The 21045-nt window shown below is 44.7% G+C and overlaps 1 long non-coding RNA gene across 1 annotated transcript; it reads right to left on the bottom strand.

The window, feature by feature from the left end:
* Window positions 1-386: 386 nt before the first annotated feature.
* On the bottom strand, window positions 387-3677 carry LOC134424074 (uncharacterized). The gene is made up of 2 exons (XR_010029331.1): window positions 3553-3677; window positions 387-583 (listed from the first exon to the last, which is right to left on the bottom strand). It is a non-coding gene; the product is annotated as an uncharacterized LOC134424074 (long non-coding RNA).
* Window positions 3678-21045: the final 17368 nt, after the last annotated feature.

The raw sequence follows: 21045 nt of genomic DNA, 5'->3' as shown, positions 1-21045 counted from the left end.
CCTCAGGACAAGGAGCTTCATCCTTTCCAGGATGCTGTAGCTGTGATAGTAACACCAGAGCTGAGGGCAGTTTCTGAGAGTTCAAGGGTTTGGGCAGATATTGTGGCAAAAATCTTTCTGCTCATGCGAGGACAAGTTTTATTAAGCACAAAAAAAAAAAAAAATCAGATATTTGGCATTTTCTGAATTGCCACCCTCCAGAAAGAGCAGCAGCTGCCTGGGTGAGGATCAAGTGTATGGAAAAAGGGAAGAAAAAGGACATAGCTGTGGCTCCAAGCCTGCTGGAAGCATTTCCATGCCATGCTGAACCCTGGGCTGCTCTGCCCTCAGCAGAGGGACAGACGTGTTTTTTATGGCAATAGATAACTTTCTTCTGAACATGAAACCCCAGAGATAAAAAGGCCTTTATTCACAAGTGTTGGAGCAGAGTGGTTGCAAACTGCATCCCCGAGACAGCCAAGGTTTCTGTCCAGGGGTGGGAGCAGGTTGGGCAGGCAGTGCTGTTGGAAATCATCCATCGCGTTTTGCCCCTGGCACTTCTGGGCTCTTTTGCACTCTTTGCACTGGGCTCTGTGAATTGCTCCTGCACAGAAAGAACAGAAATTAAGCAGAATCCAGCTTTTTACTCCTCCCAAGCAAGACTGATTCTTAAATTTTTTGGGGAGGCTCAATAACTTGGAAAGTTTTGGGCCATGGATCAGGGAGAGGAATCCTGAAGGGGATGAGACCCCTGTGTACCCCCATCTGTCCAGATTGGAAAATCCCAGAAGATTTCTGGCCTCTTAAATGGCATTATCTGCAAATAACTGCACCCACTGATTCTGTGGGGGTTTTTTTTGTTTTGTTTTGTTTTGTTTTGTTTTGTTTTGTTTGGTTTGGTTTGGTTTGGTTTGGTTTGGTTTGGTTTGGTTTGGTTTGGTTTGGTTTGGTTTGGTTTGGTTTGGTTTGGTTTGGTTTGGCTTGGCTTGGTTTGGTTTGGTGTTTTTGGGGTGTTTTTGGTATTTTTTTTTTTTTTTGCTGTTGTTGTTTGTTTGTTTGTTGGGGTTCTTCTGGGGAGGGACATTTAAAGAAGAGTTGCATTTTTAAACGTTCCTGAAGGATTTTCCTTTTCCAAGCCCACTCTCCAATTTATTCCCACAAACTCGTCTAGCTCGGAGCCTTCCCCCTTCACTGCTTTCCACCTAGAAAAGAAGGGAAAGGCTGAGCAGGGAGGCTGTGAATGCCTGCAAAGCCAGGACAGCAGCATCAGCACGAGCTCTTAAATCAGGAGGGAACGTTCCCGGGAATGCCACGTTCCCAGCAGGAACAGCTCATTTACATGATGGCAGGACATGGAGCCCCAGGTTGGTGTGACAACATGGGCCTTGTTTCCAGACCCTGCCTCGACTGAGCTGACCCTTTCCAGACCCTGCTCCCAATGGAGGCTTTGTGGGAAGCCCAGGGCAAGGAATAAAAGAGAGAAAAGGAGGCAAAAAGCTTTGGAGCCTTCACTGCCTCCAGAATTCCTGTAACCCCTCAGACTTCTCCGTTTTCTCATGGAGCTGGTGAGGTTTCAGGCTATTCTGATGACTATCAAATTGTGGAATGGGCTTTTTTGTAAATAATAGCTTTGTCTATTTTTAGACAATAGGATCTTTGTCTATTTCTTGTCTATCATTGTCAAACCTTTGTCTATTTTTAACATATAACGAAATCAAAGGTTCAAAATTTGTTTTTCTACACAAACACGATGCCAAAACACAGTCTTATTAACGTGGGGGTGAGAAATCATCTGATACGGGCTGTGTTAGCCACAAACCACTGATAAATCCAAAGTACATGGAGGAAAATATCATTATCAGACCAAACTGCGCTCTCCAACTACAGGCTAAATTATTCCATGATTCCTGATTTTGCAAGATGATAAAATTCATGTTCTTATGAAAGTTCAGCCTCCAGCTTGTAATCCCTTTAAAGCAGATAGAAATGAGTAATTAACTCCAACAGGGCTTGGATCAGGCTCCTCTCTGGGAAAATCCTTAAAAAAGGATGGGAGTTTGCACATGGACAATCCTCAGAAATTATCTCTGAGTTTTGTTTGTACACTCATGTGAAAACTGAAAAGCAGGGAACCTGATTTTTTCTCGGGAGATAGAAAAATAAGGAGAAAATTGTTTCCTAACGGAATAATCAATCCTCCTCATGGGATAAATGTTTCAAATCAGAGGAACAATTTACTGTGGGTAATGATTTTAGGAGCACAAATCCCACAAGAGATAATAAGATTTCACTTTGAATTTAAAAATATTCCTTTACAAACACCTTCTCTTGTCCTCCTCTTGTACCCATAAAGCTTCTCTTATTGGTACAACATTTATGGATTATGTATAAAAAGAGGAAGGATAATAAGCTCTACTCATTAAAAAAACCAAAAAATTGTATGCATTTCAACAAATAATTAAATATATTTTCTTTGTGTTCAGCTTGGATGTTATTTAACAATCATTTTAACTACAGGAAATTACAAGTAAGATTATTTTTCTTGGGTTTGGGTTTTTTTTTTGGTAAAACAAAATTAAAAAGTAAGATACATATATTTTGCTGCAAGAACGATGCCATTAAACACAGCAATGTTTTACAAATTGCAGACAGCTAAAAGTAAGTTAATAATAAAATGCAAATATAGAGCTAAAAGTTTCTCCTTTCATGAATAAGTCTGATGTCATATATACAAATATCTAATCATTCTAAATGACTTTTTAAAGTACTGTACTGTGATTTTAGAATGGAACTGATATCTACAACCTTGACGGGAACATAACCCCTTTCCTAATGCTTGTATCACTATAAAACACTGGTTTTAAATGCAATTTCATCCTGAGAAGAATATTTTATAATGTTAGATTTCCATAGATCTTGTGGCTCTTAATGTGTTCTGTGATTTATCACCCAATTTGTTTTTCAGATCAGGAGTTCTGCGCTTCAAAGAAATATTTTGCCAGGGTTGTTATTCCCTTCTAAAACTCCATTTCAGTGGTAATGTATTTTTAAAGAGTGAAGCCCAAGAACAGAAATAGCATGGATTTTTTTTGAAATCTATACAGCCTTGTATAGTTTTCACGTACAGCCTAACATTCATCATCATCTCCCCGCTGCTTTAGAACCACTAAATGTTATTATTCCCCTCTTTTTCTGCTAGGTAGGAATATTAATGAGATATCATTTCCCTGCTTTTGTAAAAATCTGTCTCCTGTTGCTTGTTCAGCAGATAAAAACTCCAAAAATCAGTGAGCAGCGAGGCCACTGCTGAAACCCCATCCCCTGAACCCGGCTTTGTAAACTCACAAACCACGCTCCACATTTCACCCCTGCTTTGCCTTCCGCTGCCCCCAAATTCCAGCAGCCAAAATTCCCCCATTCCCACCCGTTTTGCTGTCGAAATATCCAACGCTTCACTGAGGCAGGTCAGAAAAATCACCACAAACAAACAATCTGATTAAACCCCAGTGAAAAAAAACCCTCTTAGACATCAGATTTCCTGAGCTTTTCCCCCTCTCTCGCTGCTCTACTTACTTGTAATTATGTCTGGGGCCATTCCTTCCTATTCCACGGGATAAACTGGAATATTCTGCTCGGCAGTTTTGTCTCGAGCTCTTTAAACACCAGAGAGACCTTAGAAGCAAACAACCTTTTTTTTTTTTTTTCTTCCCTGCCTGTTATGAAATTTTAATGATCTTCCAAGGCTCTCGAAATCAAACCAACTTTCTTCCCTCCCCCTGCCCCAACAACTTGGCTCCTTTGTACCTTTTGTTTCAGAACTGTGCCCAAACTAAATATACCAAGCCAGGAGGGAACTCCAGCTTTAAAACAGGGGGTTAAAGCGCCCCTTGTTTTCCTGCACCCTTTCCCACTCCTGGAAAATGCAAAATACGGGATTTTGCTTGGGCAGTGTTGGAGAAAAGCAGGTTGGGGAGTGGAAAGTGGAGCAGGGATGAAGGCTCTGTGCAAAGAGTCCTCAAAAGGGGTTTCATGGAGGGGACGTGGGCCAAGCAGCTTTGTGATGGATGTGTTTATCCTGAAAACTAAGGTCCCATTCAGCGGGGCTGGGTGGGAGAGGTGCCCGGCAGGACACGGGGCTGTGTTAAGGAGCCTTGTTCAAGCCTTCCCTCGTGTGCCAGGGCAAGGCTTTCTCTTAAAGGTGATCTGCAGAGCTTAAGGATCACCAGGAAGGACCCCAAAAGGGTTTTGTTGTGCTGGGAGAGAGGAAAACCTCCCTCCAAAATCTTCCTGATTGTCTGGACGCAGCCGGGCTCAAAGGGCTGCAATGACAGGGGAGCTACGAGGTGACAAAAAGTGCTGTAAAATAAGAAAAATACCTGGCTTATCTTAAAGGTGATATGCAGACCTTAAGGATTGCCAGGAAGGACCCCAAAAGGGCTTTGTTGCGCTGGGAGAAAGGAAAACCTCTCTCCAAAATCTTCCTGATTCTCTGGGCACAGCCGGGCTCAAAGGGCTGCAATGACAGGGGAGCTATGAGGTGACAAAAAGTGCTGTAAAATAAGAAAAATACCTGGCTAAACCTGCTGCTGGAATGTGTTTTCTCAACTCAGTACTTGTCTGGAGATTTGGGAGCTCTAAACCCTCCCAAAGGTGTCTTTGCACCTCTTGTCAATCCCCATCACCCCAATAACTCCAAATCCACATTATTTGAGTCCTGTGTAACACCTCCTGTGCTGCTCAGGCACAGATGGAAATTTCAGCCTTTCTGGACATTCCCTAATTGATGCCAAGTGCTTTTAGTCAGGCTGGAGAGAGCTGGCTGGGAATCCCTAAAATGCTGCTTTGCACCCCTGAGATGCCCCAAACACCCATTCCAAGTGGAGTTAGCATGTTGCAGCCCAAATTTCACCTCAAAATTTGGTGTGTGGAGAACATCAAAACAAAACATGATGTGGCTAGAGGCTGGTAGAGTTTAACGCCACTGCAACACCCATGGAGCCCTCTGTGCTTCCCAAAGCAGAGCTCAGGGTGTTTAATAGAGATGTGGAATGTGTGGTAGGAATTTCTCAACTTTGAAGGGAGTTTTGCTGGTTCAAGATGAGAAGATCTGACATAGCTGCACTTTGAGAGAAGGGAGATGAAGTTGGTAAATTGTCCTACTGGGTTGGTGGCTGTCCTATCTCCATTTTATTGTCCTCACCAATCCATTGGGAAATGGATGAAGGAGAAGAGACAGCTCTAAGAATATTCCAAGGAAAGCATTTGGGGTAAGAAGCAGAGGAAGAATTCAGGGTAACAGTGCAGGTTATGTGGTGCAGATTGGAGATTTGAGGGGTGTTCAGGAAGCCCCAGAGCATCCTTGCTGCAGCTCAGGGACAGTGTTGCATCCCCACAAAGAGAGGAAGGGGCTGCACTTCCCAACAGCCCCCAGCCCTCCTCATTTAGGGTTGAGCCCCATGGAAGGGGCTGGTGCAGGGCTGAGCCCAGCCTGGGAACGGGCTGCGGGCTGGGATTCGCACAGCCCAGCCAGGCCCTCACTCCCACGGCCCTGGGCAGCATTGTTCTCTAAAAGCAGACATGTTTCCTTCCAAGGAGCAGACATGGAAAGAAAAACACACACAAAAACAAATCATCTCGTCCTTCCCTCCGCGGATGGCGCGCAGCCCGCTCCCGCCTGTCACTGAGGCTGGAGGTGGACACGATCCCAGCCTGCCAGGGGCCATGGGGGGATGAAGGAGACGTCTCTCAGGGCCCTTTTCCCTGGAAAATCCCCTCCTGATGATGGCAGAACCAACTAAGCTTTACCCCCAACTCCTCCTATGAGCATCTCCCTGCTGCCAGCCCATCCCAAAAACAGGCTTGGGGTACTTGGGTGCTTTCCACATGTCCAACTCTTTCTCTTCTGTTGGGAAGGATCTGAATTAGCTCATGGCTTCGTCAGTCTTCCCTAATGTTCATCCAGTGCACTTCCCCACCTTGCTGTAAGCTTTGGAGCTTTCCTAATGTCATTCAGGCATTTGGGGCTGCAGGGTTTTGGCTGGGAAGAAATCACTGCAGAAAGAAGGAAGAAGGAAGAAGGAAGAAGGAAGAAGGGAGAAGGAAGAAGGAAGAAGGAAGAAGGAAGAAAGAAAGAAGAAAGAAGAAATTTCATCCCTGCTCCTGGGCTGCACCCAGTCCTCATGGCCTGAAGGCACTGGGTGAAGCTCTGCAGATACAAACCTCCTGGGCGATGTGTAGGGGATAAACCTGTCCCTGGCGATGGGCTCGCCACCACTTTTCACCCTGCCTCTCTTATCTGTCCCTCATCACGTATTTTTTTAAGCTTTCCCTCCTCACAAAATATTCAGTAGATCATAACAGGCTCAAAACACAGTTGGGCATCTGTCCTGCTGCTGGGGCTTTTGGCTGCATTCTGCTCATTAAACGGGCCTGGCTCCGCACAACCTGACAAATACGAGGTGAACTTTACCCCTGGGTCTGCCACTTTCACACAACAAGGGCACATATTCCACAGCTGGGGAGCTGTTATTCGGCCGGGACTGCAGCACAGGTCAGAATTTATGGCTTTGTTATTATTATGTTTGTGAGCTTTACAGCCCCACGGGTCCCGCGGGAACCCGCGGCACTTTCGCTTGGCCGTGTCAGTCAGACATTCATATCCCACCAAAAAGGAAGCATTGAAAATGCTGGGAATATCCTGTCTAACACTGTCTCTCATCTCTCTGACCCTCAGGTAAGGGCCAGACTTTGTTTGCACCCAACAGGGGAGGAAGCTGATAAAGGGCATTAGAGGAACATGGAGGGGGAGTGGATGGCAATGAACACTCAGCAGAGCTGCTGCCAGACACCTCTGCTGCCCTGTTTGTTCCCTCTAATGACACATGTCCCGAATTTCCTGATCAGAACAGTCATCGTGTTGCTCTTGGTGTTTTATTGCCCTCTGAAGTCGAGCCAGGAGCTTCACAATGGGAGTTAACCTGGTGTTAATGAGTTTAACCACTCCAGTTCATCTGCTGACTCCTCAGAGCTTTAATGGCTTTGGGGGGACCCAGAGAGGGATTGTCACTCAGGGACAGTGTGTAAACACACCCCACTCTGCCAAAATCTCCCTGTGAGCCACCACAGCCATGCTGAGACCACAAAAACCTTGATTTTTGGCTTGTGGTTTGTCATGGAAAGTGGCACTGGTGGGGTAAAATATCCAGATTTCTCTCTTAAATGCCATAGAGAGATGATAATGAGCCTCTGCCAGGCCTCCTTGTGGGGACTGCAGCGAGCAAACTTCTCTGCTGCAACGTGGGCTGTTGGGTCAGTGACATGGGGACATATCTCACTGAGCAGGACCAAGCCATCCAGGGAATTTAGCGGCCAGAAATGCTCCTGTTTGGGCATCTGAGCCCCCTGCAGCAGCAAGGTCCTTCCCAAAAGCCACAGACTCTTCACAGAAAAGCCAAAATATTCCAAACAACAGAAGTTCTCACCCTCAAGGAGCTCTAACATCTCCTACCACCCACAGCCAAGAGCTGACGCTGAACTTAGGAAATGTATATAATAATAAATATGTAAGTCCCTGATATACAGTGCTGTGGTTTTCTGTAGCATAGGATGAACTTTCTAACCACTCTTTTTTCCCCCTCTTGGCTGAAGAAATTATTCCCTTTTGCACCTGTCCACAGAATACATCATCTGAATTCAGCATACCTCAGCTCCTGCTGGGCAAGGGCAACTGGACACCCTCAGGCAAAGGCCAAACCAGGAGTCCTTTAACCTAATAAGGCAGAGAAGGCTACAAAGGCATCTACAATTCCCTTGGATTTCCCTGCAGGGAGGCAGGTGCTGCCTGTCCTTGAGGAGCACAAACATCTGACATGGCCATGACTCTGTCGTGCCTTTCTTTCTCTGCTGTGTGTTCTACAACAATTCCTGAGATCATGAAGTCAGGGATCCTGGAATGGTTTGGGTGGGAAGGCACCTTAAAAATCACCATGGGCAGGGACATTTTCCACTGCTCCAAGCCTAAATGTCCAACCTGGCTTTGGACACTTCCAGGGATCCAGGAGCACCCACAGCTTCTCTGGGCCTCACAGGGGAAGAATTTCTTCCTGATATCTAATCAAGATCATCTACCCTCTTCACATTTTGAAACTGATATCAACATCCTTATCTATTCATGCTCTGGTCTAAAGTCCCTCTCCAGGTTTCAGTTGCCCAATTTTTGGCAGCAGTTTCCCAGAGTACCTACAATGGTTGGATTGGTGCAACCACCACCTGCAGATCCCTGTGCTGAGGATGGCCCTAAAATCCATGTGCTGATTGATCAGGGGGGCCGAGTGCCACCAAAAATGATGGATAGGAACAAGAAGCTGGGACTGATCCCCCTGTCCCACATCACCACCTGCACATTCCCAGTGACACATGAGAGGGACAGCAGCCCCCGAGAAGGGAATGGTGCTGCTGGCAAAATGGAACATTTTGGTGGGAGAACAGAGGAGATTCAGCGTCCCCAGGACCTGCAGGGTCCCCCACGTGCGCCGGCAATTCGCACTCAGAATTTTATGAGGTGAGAGGAGCTGCTGGAAGGATTTTCCCCCAGCTTGTTGGGAAGGCTCAGGCAAAGTCCTCCTGGTGAGGGCAGGCTCTCAGCCCAGGTGTCAGTGACAGCAGGCAGGAGTTCCTGGAGTCTGCTCATGCCAGCCTGGAGAACGGGTACAGAAAAAGAAAAAGAAAAGAAATGCTTTACTTATTAAAAAGTAAACCAGCCCTCTGCTCCAGTACATAAGTGCTTTGCTGCACTAGGAGAATTTCCCTCTTCCACATGCTTCTGAATGAGGGAGCCAAGAATTTGAAAAGGCAAAAGAAAAAATAGAAGAAAGATGGAGATAAACTCCAGCTCCAGTGCTGTGGGCAGAGAGTGAACAAATGCAATCTGCTTTTGTGGCACTCAGCAGAAAGGCAGAGCCGAGCAGGAAGAAAGGAAGATCCAGTTTCACGTCTCCTCCTAATGAGCCCAGCATCACACGTGCCTTTCACGGGGAGAAAATGCTCTGCAGGCCCTGGAATGGCTGCCTGTGGATTTGTGCACACGTGGGGCAGAGCTGGGCCCAGCTCTGCTCTTTGAGCCCAGCTCCCCACTCGGGCACGAAAATGAATCCTTGGATTTGCACTTCACACTCTCAGCGAAATGTTAGACATTTGTGAGCTGCGTGAGAGGGAGAAAAAGCAGCTTTCAGCCTGGCAGCCAGGGTGACCTGGCCTTATTTTGGTCCTGGCACCCTCCAGACCCACTCACATTTTTTGATTCCTCATTACATCCTGCGCAAATTCCTTCTGGTCTGAGAGTTTCCATTCTTGATCTCTGTCCAAAGGTGAGCGTTCTCTGTTGAAAGTTTGCTCTAAATTGATTTAACTATTTTTAAAAGTTACTCGCTGCTGGATAAATATCCCTTTCCCCTTGCAAATGCGTTTCCCTGATTTTCTCCTCCAAAAGGAGCAGCAGGGACATAGTAAAACATTTTAGGAAGAATAGTCTGGTTGATACCGAGGGAGCCAAATGAAAGAGAAACAAAGAAAGCAAACAGGATATTTATGGCAACTCTAGAGAGCTGTCTGCATGTAGACATTAAAAATAGCCCAAAAATAACAATATTGGCTTTTTGGTCTATCCTCAAACACAGAGAACAACCTTTGAAAGACTTGGATGCACATCCAAAGCCTGTGTGAGTAACTGTGGACTGACAGGTGAAATAATCCTGAGCATGTTCTTAACCTGCCTGAAAGGCAGTTTAACTTGTGCACAGCCTGGAATACACACACTGGTCTGGTTTTAGGCTGAGCCTAATGATTCACTCCACATTTCCTTGGAGAAAGCTCGCAGTTCTTCAGGGCAAAGAAAAATGTGGCTAAATTAGGCAGCTCCTGTGCCTTTTCCTGCTGCAAATTTCGAGTGGCTCCTTGTCCTTTTGAAAAAGTGAGTCAATAGTATAACTCTATGAGAAAAAAATTGCTGCACTTTCAATTTCTTAAATGAATACAAGAAGAAAACCATGCAAGGTTTATGTAATTTTCGAGTGACTTAAAAATTAAAAATCCCACTGTGTTTTCCATTTTAGGCATTGCTAATTTACAGTGGGTAGATCTTACTGCTTTAGCAATTTTCATCTCCAAAAGGGTCCTACACTCCCCAAATGTTATTTTTTTTCTGACAAAATAATAAATAAGCTGATTTTTCCCTTTTTGTGCACAAGAATTTGTCACTGCTACAAACTGAGGTCTTCCAGTGTTGGTCAGAACCTGCTGAAGGGAAGAATTGCCTGAGATATTTCTTCCCTAAAGGGTTTTGTGCTTTCTGCTCTTTTCCCCAGCAAATGTATCAGATCCTGCTTCAGAAAGTTGGCTGGAACAAGTAAGGCAACGTTTCAGCATCCATTCTATTTTTCCAGCTGAATGTAAAGCTCTTTTTAAATATAAATGGCATCGTTAACGTCGATTTGTGGATCTGTTGAGATGTAGGTGGTCTGATGCCTTAAATACGACTGTGCTTCATTGACTCCACCACTCTGAAAAATGCTTCACCAGGAATTGCCATCCAACTCCTCTTCTTTTTTTTTTAATCCTTTTTGTTTCCCAAAACAGCTGTGTCACAGATAGCCCTCCCCTCCCCTTGCTCCCCTGACCTCTTACTCTGCAATCCTCTTGGATTCCCTCCAGGGAAGGCAAATATTCGCTCCACCTTCCCCCAGAATTGTGTGTTCCTTTAACCTCAGAACAATCTTTGGCCACTAAAAATAGACGCCCAATCCCCAACCTTGCTGGCTCTCGCCGTGCCACCACTGCTTTTTGACATTCTGTTCTCCTCAGTGGATCACACGCACCATTCCTGCCTCCCTGCCAAGGCTGACAAAAAGCACAACGTGTCACCAAAATTTTAAACAGGAATTCCAAGGACCAGGCAAAAAAAAAAAAAAAAACAACCAAAAAGAGTCAGTGATGTGGTGAGAAGTTAAGACCAACATAGAAAAACATTCACAGAACTACAGACTCATGAAAACTCAAAATGGAAAATGGATTGGATCCAGGCAATTTGTTTGCTAATTCAGGATAATGCCCTATGCCACTGGCTGTCCTAAAAGCCATAAATGAGAGATGTTTTACCAGCATCTAAGAAGATTATTCACAACCCAAGATGTCTCTGAGAATTTCTGATATTAAGATTGAATTCCTCCTCTCAGAGCAGCATCTTGTCCCTTCCCATCATGGATCTCTGATCTTTCCATCCTATCTTCACAAAAGGACTGCAGATATTGAGACTTTCTCCATGAGAAATGTCTGGGTTTTTTTCATATTGTTGGATAGTATACTTGCCTTGTGTTTTATCAAAGTTGCTCAATGATCTTAGAAGTCTTTTTCAAATTTAGTTATTCTATGTCTCTAATTAGGATAAATTAATTTCACCTTTCCAATTGTCCCTTGGCTTTAACTGATTAGTTTCTTGCACAGCACAAGGTACCTCTAAAGAATGCACATACATAAGGTAGCCCAAGAGAAAATCAAATCAATGAAGGGAAACCCCCTGAATATTCCAGATTTGGGGCATGGACAGAAGGTGAAATATTAATTTCAATATTATTGTGGTCTATGCCATCCCATCCCTGATTTCAATCGGTCACTTGGACCCCACCATTTGCTTGCATTTTGGAGAGATAAAATGCTTGTGTTATTCAAGTGCAGCACAGTGAAAAAGGAGCGAAGAAAAACAAATCTGAAAAGTTAATGCAGAGAGCTCTGACAGGTTGGTGGTCTGGGATGGTTGAATGATCCCTTTCTGGATTTTCCTGCTGCTGGGGGAAAATCCTCAGGGCTAAAGGAGCACAGCTCCAAACCAAACCATTTGTATCAGTGTCCTGGTAGCGCCATATATCACTTTGATTTGAGAACTGTCCTCACAATCCCTGCTTGTTCCTGATCAATACTTCACTATGAATAAAAGTGAACAGAACAAATGGGAAAGATTTATTAACCCTGCTGATATGTTAAAAGCATTCTGTCAAAGAATTTGAAAAATGCTTCTCATATTAAGCGTTCAGAGACAGAAAATCCCTTTTGAGTAAGGAAAGGTATGTAAAACACATCAGTACCTCAGTGTGGAAATCCAGACCTGGCTCACTCCATACATTACTGATGAATAGGTATTATTGAAAACTGCATGTGGTTCTTAGCAGGGAGAGCAGCTCCACACAAGAATGAGAAAGTAATTGTCAGCACTCAAGGAGAAACACTGGTCACATCTTTAAGGGGGTTGAGAGAATGGGAGGCTTTAAGATGGTAAAACACAAGATTAATGGAATTGGGAGAAGCTGTTGACAGAATTTCTTGAGGGGAATGAAATTGGAAAGTGATACGCGTTGGGACGCGGCCCTTGGAAATTTGCAGCAGTCTGAAGCTATACACAGATCTCCTCACTGTAATAAAAGTATGGTCTGGGACGAGCTGAGGGTTTGAACTGCATGTCAGAGAGTCACTGCTGGAGCAGGAGTCCAAAAATCACGTTGCAGTGCAGCCAATGAATCCCAGACACGGGCACGGAACACGCGAGAAGCGAATCCAGCGGGATGCACTGCACTGCAGGAAAATCAGCACCTTCACACTGTCAGAGAGAGCAAAAACCGACCCCAACGTGCCACCTTCACCCAAATAATTTCTCCAAAGCTGGGACAGCGCCTTGTGCAATCAGGCATGGCCACTGAGGGAATTATTTACCTCTGGCCAAATTGCTTCCCAGTTTGTGCGTGGGACCTTGCTGGGCTGGCATAAAGAAGAGAGGCAGCCGAGCTCAGCCCAGTGTGCAGCCACTGGGATGGGGGAAAACCAAGCAAATTTATCAAGGAATACCCTGGTTTTGGATGCAGGGGATATTCTGGTCATTCCTTAGCGATTTTGTGCTGCTAAAACATGAAGCAAGTTCATGGCCAGCAGTTTGAAGGCAGGTTTTTCCCTCAGTGCCTGGCAAGGAGGCAGGGAGGTTTATTGGAAGCAGACATAGTTTCCACGGTTGCCTTTGTCAGCTCTGAATTAGGCTGTTCTTCTGGAGAACATCTTTAATCAACTGGAAGCTGGTCAACCCACTTCATGGGTCGGGTTTTTCACTGGAACAATGTAGTAACACCAGAGCTGTGCTCCACTTGGAGTTCTGACATTTCTCTAGACGGCTTCAGCCATGCACTTAAACAAAAAAAATTCTGAATAAAGAGAAATGAGTAAGGCTTTCTCCATAAAGAGCTTTGGAAACAACTGCTCCTACTCTGGATGGAAACAACCTCAGATGTGGAGAGGATATTGGAGTGAACAGAACTCTGCCATGAAGACGTTTGGCAGAAGGGTGGTCAAGGTCTTGTGCACGCTCAAAGAAAGAAGACCCTTCCAAGAGCAGATACCTCTCCTGGGATGCTGAGGCAATCCCTCCTTGGCGCTAAATTTTCCAACTGAGGGGAGACAGCATCCAGTGCAGATTGTAGGAGGTCTTCCCTGTGAGGTCTTCCAAATCCCTCGTGGCCATGTTGAGCCTACCCAAGCAGTTAAAGCCAAAACCATTTCAGGCACAGCGAGTGCAGCAGTAGGAAAGTCAGCTGGAAAGCTACTTTTTAAAAATTTCACAACAGAAAGTGAATCGAGTTTGGTCATTTCTTCCACAGTGCTAGCCTGGAATTACCAGGGATTATAGCTTGATGCAACGCGCAAATTATCTCACTGTGTTTTATGTATTTTTGTTCTCTTTGGGGAGCTGGGGAGGAGAATTATGGAGAATACAGGAAAAAAAAAGTAAAAATAGTCATCTTACTTACAAGAAGCTGCTTGGTTTCCTAAACAAAGTGGCATTGGAGCATTTCACGTTAAATGGCATTTTCGGCCATACCCACAAGTATGTCTTTCCTGCCTGTTGCATTATAATCCAGCACCTAGGAATACCCAGCCAGCTGGATCATTCCTTGGGCAGACTACCCCAGTCAGTGCCTCAGAAAACAGATGTCAAATCCGGCACTGGAAAGGCTCCTGAAGACCTCCCCACCACCACAGAGAGAAGAAAAAGTCGTTTAGAACCTCCCAGAAAAAGCAAAAAGGTTTTCTTTGGGGGTGTGTGTTTTCTGATTGTCTTTAGACTTAGAACTCAAATGAGGGATGCAAAATCAGGTGCTGGAGGAGCATCTGAACATTTGGACAAGGGGGTCTGAATCTCAGAACAGATATTAAATTTGGTCTCTAGCTCCCAGTGTAGACTAGAAAACATTCTCAGTGGAATATTAGATTTTCATGAGACCCTGCAGTCTTCCATCACAACTCCTCATCACTAAGTCAAAATAGATTATTGTCAGCCTTTCAAGATCATTTCTGAGAGAAGAGGGAGCTAATTCACACAATAAGTTGTCAAAATTGAAGGGAAATCCCTCTTCCATCTGCTCTCCCTGGTTGCTGTGGTTCCACACAAGAAAATGTTGATCACGCTGGGTTTTTTTCCATATAACTCCCTCCTTCATACAAAGCCCTGGATGGAAAATACAGTGGGAATGACTCCAGGCTGTGCCTCAAAATGGAGCAGCTTTTGCAGGTCTCACCTCTTTTTTCACAGTAGTTGGAAGGGGCATGAACTTGGAGCAATCAGATGTCTAAAGGCTTCACGGAATGGGACAGTTTAAGGTTGCTTGGGTGTTCTGGATCCAAGCACTTTTAATCTTCTCAGAGCTTGATTTTAGAACTGAAAAATTTCTTTAAATGCTGATTTTAGATGTGCTGCAGAGTTTAAAAAAGGCTGGCATTGTAGGAGATTGTAACTTGGAGTTGTGTAAGAAATGACAAAGGAAAAGCACAATTATTTAGGATAATCTATAGGGATTAAACTGAACAGTGGAAGTTAGGATTGACTGGGATGTTTACCTGATTTATCCTGCAATATTTAAATAAAGCAGATGGCACAAAGGACTTGAGGTCCTTCATTGTAGGAAACAGTTCTCCAGTGATCCCATTAAATGGCAGTAAGATGTTCCATTCCTTAATTCTCCTCCTCAGATAAATGATTGTATGTAGAGTTTTGGTCCCCACACTCCACCCATAAAAGTGCTTTTCATATCCTGGGCATTGAAGAGCATGAAAAGACATCAGGATCTGGCTCTTGGAGGTTTATGAGGGCATTTAGTCAATCACCTCTACACCCTCAGCGAGCTGGGTTTGCCCCAGCAGTGCCTGCCAGCTCCAGCCCAACGAGCATTTGATCTGGAAATACTGCAGCAAACCCCAACATTTGTGCATGATTACCCAAATTACAAAGCCAGTTTGTAACGTGCCCATAACGAATTAAACGAAAAAATATGTACAATAATGAGGTCTTTATTTCTCAACTTTTATTTTCTACAGCGAAACGAATAAATTGAACGATTTGAGCACCAAACCCCCCAGTCCACCTTGCCCCAAACAAACCACGGAGTGATTGCAGAAATGGAGAGGTAATTAACTGGGAGTTAGCTCAACCAGCTGCTCCCTGGATTACTGAACAGACTGAGCCTTTGGCAACTGGCTTGGGTAACACCCCTCAGCAATTTTCAGCGTGTCTTTCCTCAGAGCCTTTAGCGTAGCCAAAACCCCAGGAATCCACAGGTTTTTAAATGATCAAATCCACAATTTCGCCTGCCTGTCATGTTCGTGCTGCAGCCCTAGCGGATCTCTCCCAATAAGGTTTGCAGCACGACCTCTGGATTTGATTAGGAGTAAATCTGCACTTCATCTTAACTCCTCCACTTTTGCTGCCCCAGACCTGAGGAATGCAATATTGGCTTCTCCCTCAGCAACTCCCACGTTTGGAGCAAACATTATTGAGCTGGGTTTCTATCTGGAGTGTGCTATTTTAAAAGGTTCCAATTCCCACCTGAACACCGTGGCATCTCCAGCATTAAAAATCTATATTAATTCATATATTTTATTCTTAGTGATGTATCTACTCCATAGCTTGCCTTAAGCTTGGGAACCTATCATGCTCCAAACTGTGCAGCATTCATCACGTTAATTAAACACTGAATAAAGAAGTACTGATGGTAAATTCCCTCCCTCCACACAGAATATTAAATATAGATGATTAACTAAAAAAGCTTTACTCATTTAAATGTATTTCTATAGATTACCCAAGAGCTTTCCAGTTTGCTGAGACATACAAAAGAATACATTCATATTTTTTTTTCTTTTATGGCATTTTATATATAATGTAATAAAAACCCCCCAAAATAAATTGATTTGGAACTTAGAATTAATAACCTATGGCAAGCTAGTTTCTCCCTCTCAATTTTTTGTTTTTATTGTTTAGAATGAACACCGGTGTTCCAACAAACACTGCTATGAGGTTTTCAATGCTAAACTCCTCTCAGCAAGTCAAAGGAATGTTTTCCATGATTTCTGTGGCAATATATTTTGGTGACTCATGTAATCAGAGATCTGAGATGTTGTGTCTTCCTCCATCCCTATATTTTACCTGTTATGTGATTGATCTTAATTATACTTCCCTAATGAACCCCCACATCACAACCCGTGTAAATCACATCTCGTGTGCGCGGGTGAGAAAATTTCCCACACAAAAGCTCCAGACTTTGGCTGGGAAGGATTTCTTTGCTGGCTGTTGATAAGAGCCACTGGAAGTGAGTGGAAGGGGCTGAGAGGAGATATTAACAAAATGCAAACAGATAAGGAAAGAAAAATGGGATGTGTTTATCATTCCTGGCAGGGGTTCAGTGCTCTGTGCTGCAGGAGATGGTTCAGATTCCAGGGAAGCTGCTGCATAGGTGTAGATTGCCCTGCAAAAACAGACCCGAAGCCTTTGATTTTGGTTCACTCCGTGTCCAGAACACCAACCACTTTTTCCTGCTGCAGGTGAACTCTCCAAAGGGAGGTCCTGAAACCGAACAGGTTTGGGAGCTCGCTACTCAAATTGTCTGATTATGAGCACTGAAAAAAGACCTGCACACAGCTTCAGCTGCATGGAGACTGAAAATGGCTCTAATTTCATTATTCAGCTGGTTTTGTGTCCCTAATTCCCATTGCTTTAGGTTTATGAGCCCTGCTCATGGATCGGGATTTAACCACTAGGGATGGTGTTAATATGGAGAAGAAGGCAACACCCAAGGAGTTTTCTGGTTGACAAATCCTTTTCTTCTTAACCTGAACTTGAAAGAAACTCAAGCCATGCTGGCTTTCAACAAAGAACTACTGTTCACAGAGATAAATTGATCAGATTTTCCTCATTTGAGAGGTTTAGAAGAATTAAAATTGAGATACTTGCGTTAAAACACTGCCTGTTTACAAATATCACTTCAGGAGTCACAGGGATTTGCTGGTGGATATTCAGGATAAATTCCAATTTCCAATCATGCCAATCCCAAAACTGATTACTTCACTGCAACCCCAAATTCATTGCTGTGCAGCTTGGTTTGTTGGTATCAATGAATACGGAAAGATTTTGTGAAAAATCTCAGTTTACTTGTGGTACAAGCATCACATAACTTGGGTTTGTGCGCAAAAATGAAAGTGAAACTTCAGCTGAGTCCACATTATTTCCAACAATCCTGTTAGCCAAGTCCACTTTCCAGCAAGCCTAAGACACTCAGTTGGAAGGTCACAAACCATTCTGATGAACCTTGGTTGACTTTTCAGTTAAAAAAAAAAATCCCCGAGATTGGGGCAATTTTTACCTGGTTTCCAGTTTCATAGGTACAGCTGGTTGACATTTTTCAAATAAAACAAATCACGACCACTTGGCTTTGCTCCAAACATTCATATTTTTAATGCACCCCCCCGCCCCCCCCCCCCCACTACCACCATTTTTCAACCTCACTACTTTCTTTGGAAAAAATTCAAAAAAAGTCTTCAATATCAAAAGGGAAAAAAAAAAATAAAGACCTTCTCAGTGGCCTACAAAATACATCTTTTGTTTATTTCTAGGCATTTTTTTGGTTGTTTTTGGACAGCCAGAGCAAGTGTTTTGCCTGGTTACCTCAGATTGTTCTGTGCTTTAAATTTCCTTCCATTCATAGCTGAAACACTTTGGGTCTGATTTTCCAATGACAAAGCCAAAAATATTCAACTTCTGGTCACCATCTTCCAGGTTTTCTGGGGCAATAAAAAATGATTTATCGTAAAGCCAAACAGGCTGAAAAATGTTATCACACTTGTAAATGTCCCAGTAAATCTTTAAACCCTGCTTTTCACCCTCAGCTTCTAAGGAAGGCTTTTGTAAGCATCAGTCAGGAAGGTCACAGCAGATCATTGTGTGGAGCTTAGGCAAAGATTAACTTCCACTTCTGGAGGAGCTCAGTTTGGGCTGTGCAACGGATGCTGTTGAAAATCCAAAATGTGCCATAAATCCCCAATCTGGTCCAGCCCTGAGAGAAAATGAGCTGAGTGACCACAGACAGTGGAGTGAAAGGTCCCTGTGCAGCACAGCTCCAGGTTTGTGGAGCTGCACATTGTCAGGAATGACCTCTCCTCCTCCCATGGAGCTATTCCTTCTCTCCCTCCTCTTGTGCATCTGCACGTTTTACGACTGAGCTCCTGGACCCCCCAACATGGGACTTGATTTCTCCTTCACTTGGGATATTTTTCACCTCCTGGGCACTTGGTGGAGGGGTTGACACCTCGGTGAGCGTGTTCTCAAGCTGCTTTCAGCCAGAGACACAGAGCTTAAGCTTTTCAACAGCTGCTTTATCTCTGCTTCTCACCCCTACCCCCACCCCAATTTGAGGCTGAGATGAGCCTCCACCCCCGACGCCCATGATATCTCACTCCAAAGCCCTGTCAGAGCCACAACCAAGGCCATAAATTTCCCAGCTGGGTCACAGTACTCCCTATTCATTTAGTGAAACGTTATAAATGTGTCCAGGCTCTGAGTGAAACCCAACCCCTACATTCCCTGCCTGGCGATTCCCGCGGCCGATGGCAGGGTCATCTGGAATTACCATCCCCTTATCTGATTGGAAACTCATCACCTGCAGTTTCAGTGCCTCCTAAAATCCAGCCCTCTGCTCCTCCAGCTCTGCTGCTCTGCCATGGGAAGGAGCACAGAGGGCTGGTCCTGCCTGCCCAGGGAGCAGCAGAGGTGAGCTGGCCCCGAGTGATGCTCCCCAACACATCTGAGGATGGGAACTCTCACCACAAGGATGCAATTCCAAGCTTGGCAAAGCCAGAGCTCTTGAGGAAGGGGCCAACGAGCAGCTGTTGTGAAGCAGCATCATTTCACTGAGGCTTGTAATTTATATTCTATTTATTTCATATGGGACCCTCACTGTGACCCTCATGAACATCATCTGGTAGTGGTTATGTGACATCTGATGTCTTTTCTTTCCCTCGCCCTATCCTTGAGGGAAACTGGATCTGAAATGCAGTGGAATTTTTTTGGTTTGACAGGTGAAGGGTTCAGATATTTTTTTTTTAATGTTTTTGCTTCCATTTCACCCAGGGAAAAAGAGAAACCAGAAGGACTCACACTTCAGACGTCACGGTCTGAGTACAAAGACCCACGGGGCAGCCCCGTTTTGAACTGTTCCACATAAACCCAGAGTTAAACCCTTCAAATGTTTCAAACACCACCCGAGGCGCTGTGCAGGTGCAGAATTAACTCCAGGTATCAGCAGATTGAGCTGCCACCCTCCCATCTCCCAGCCCAACCATGGAACCCCCATTCCCAGATACGAACAGCCAGTGCCTCCGAGCTGTGTGCTAAATAAACACAGCCCAGGAAAAGCTCAAACCAAAGGGCTCCACTTGCAGCCAACATTCCTTCCCTCGTGCCAGCCATTCATTCCTGTAATATTTAGTGGATTGCAGAGAGATTTTGGATTTCCTGTCAGGTTTCTGTCCTTCAGGGAGTTAATTATGACTTGGGATTCGAGGAATGATCTCTGCGGCGGTGCCACGCTCGTGCACGTGCTGCTGCTCTGATTTATCATTGTGTCCCTGCTCCCCTCAAAGGTTCTGTTCAAGTCTCTGAGAGAAAAAAAAAAAAAAAAAAAAAAAAAAAACCAAAAAAACCCAGGGAACTCACTGAGCTGGAGTGATTGATTGGGAGACAGGAGGGGACAGGAGGGCTGATAACTTGGTCTGGGCTGGTGGATTCTTCTCACACAGCTCCAGGGAAAAGAAAGGGTTGAGAATGGAAAAAACAGAGATTTTAGTGTCACTTTAGTTCCCTCCTCCTTATATCCAGCTCCCATGGAATAATTCAGTGTTCTTGGTGGGTGAGCCTTTCCCATGGCATAATTCAGTGTTCTTGGTTGGTGAGGACTTCCCATGGCATAATTCAGTGTTCTTGGTGGGTGAGCCTTTCCCATGGCATAATTCAGTGTTCTTGGTGGGTGAACCCTTCCCATGGCATAATTCAGTGTTCTTGGTTGGTGAACCCTTCCCATGGCATAATTCAGTGTTCTTGGTTGGTGAGGACTTCCCATGGCATAATTCAGGGTTCTTGGTGGGTGAGCCCTTCCCATGGAGCAGACTCCAGTCTCAGGGACACAGATCAGCTCCTGGGATTGCTCCAGCCTCCCCTGAACCCATTTCTACCCTGCAGGGAGTGTGAGTGGGTGCAATTAGCCCTGTTTTCCATGAATTAGCACAGGTAATTCAGCACAGAGCTCCTTGCCCGAGTATTTGCCCAGCAGGGCAGGTAGGTTCTGTGGCCACGCTGAATTCCATTCTGCTCTGAATTCCTGCACTTAAATCTCCTTGTGAGTAACTTCTCCAGCTGTAAAATAGGGACAGTGTGTCTCCCCAGTGCAGGGGTGAAAGGAAAATAAATGCACTAAAGCTTCTAAGCAGCTTAGGTATTAAGAAAATGAGATACATCTGTGGGTGAAATTTACAGATAGGCCATTTGGATACAATCTGATTAGATTTATCCCCTAGTAAAACGGGGTAATTTCTGTGAGTTCAAGAATGTTTCTTCTCTCCCAGTGGAGCAAAATTCCCTGCCAGCTCCCAGGCTTAGGCTGTGCCAGCCCTTGGGGAGCATCTCAATGCAGCAGCTGATGCAGGAGGATTCATTTA

This window comes from Melospiza melodia, chromosome 13 (genome assembly GCF_035770615.1).
Source record: "Melospiza melodia melodia isolate bMelMel2 chromosome 13, bMelMel2.pri, whole genome shotgun sequence".
Classification (NCBI taxonomy): domain Eukaryota; kingdom Metazoa; phylum Chordata; class Aves; order Passeriformes; family Passerellidae; genus Melospiza; species Melospiza melodia.
Note: the sequence above shows the minus strand (reverse complement) of the source record. Positions and strands in the feature narration are given on the sequence as shown.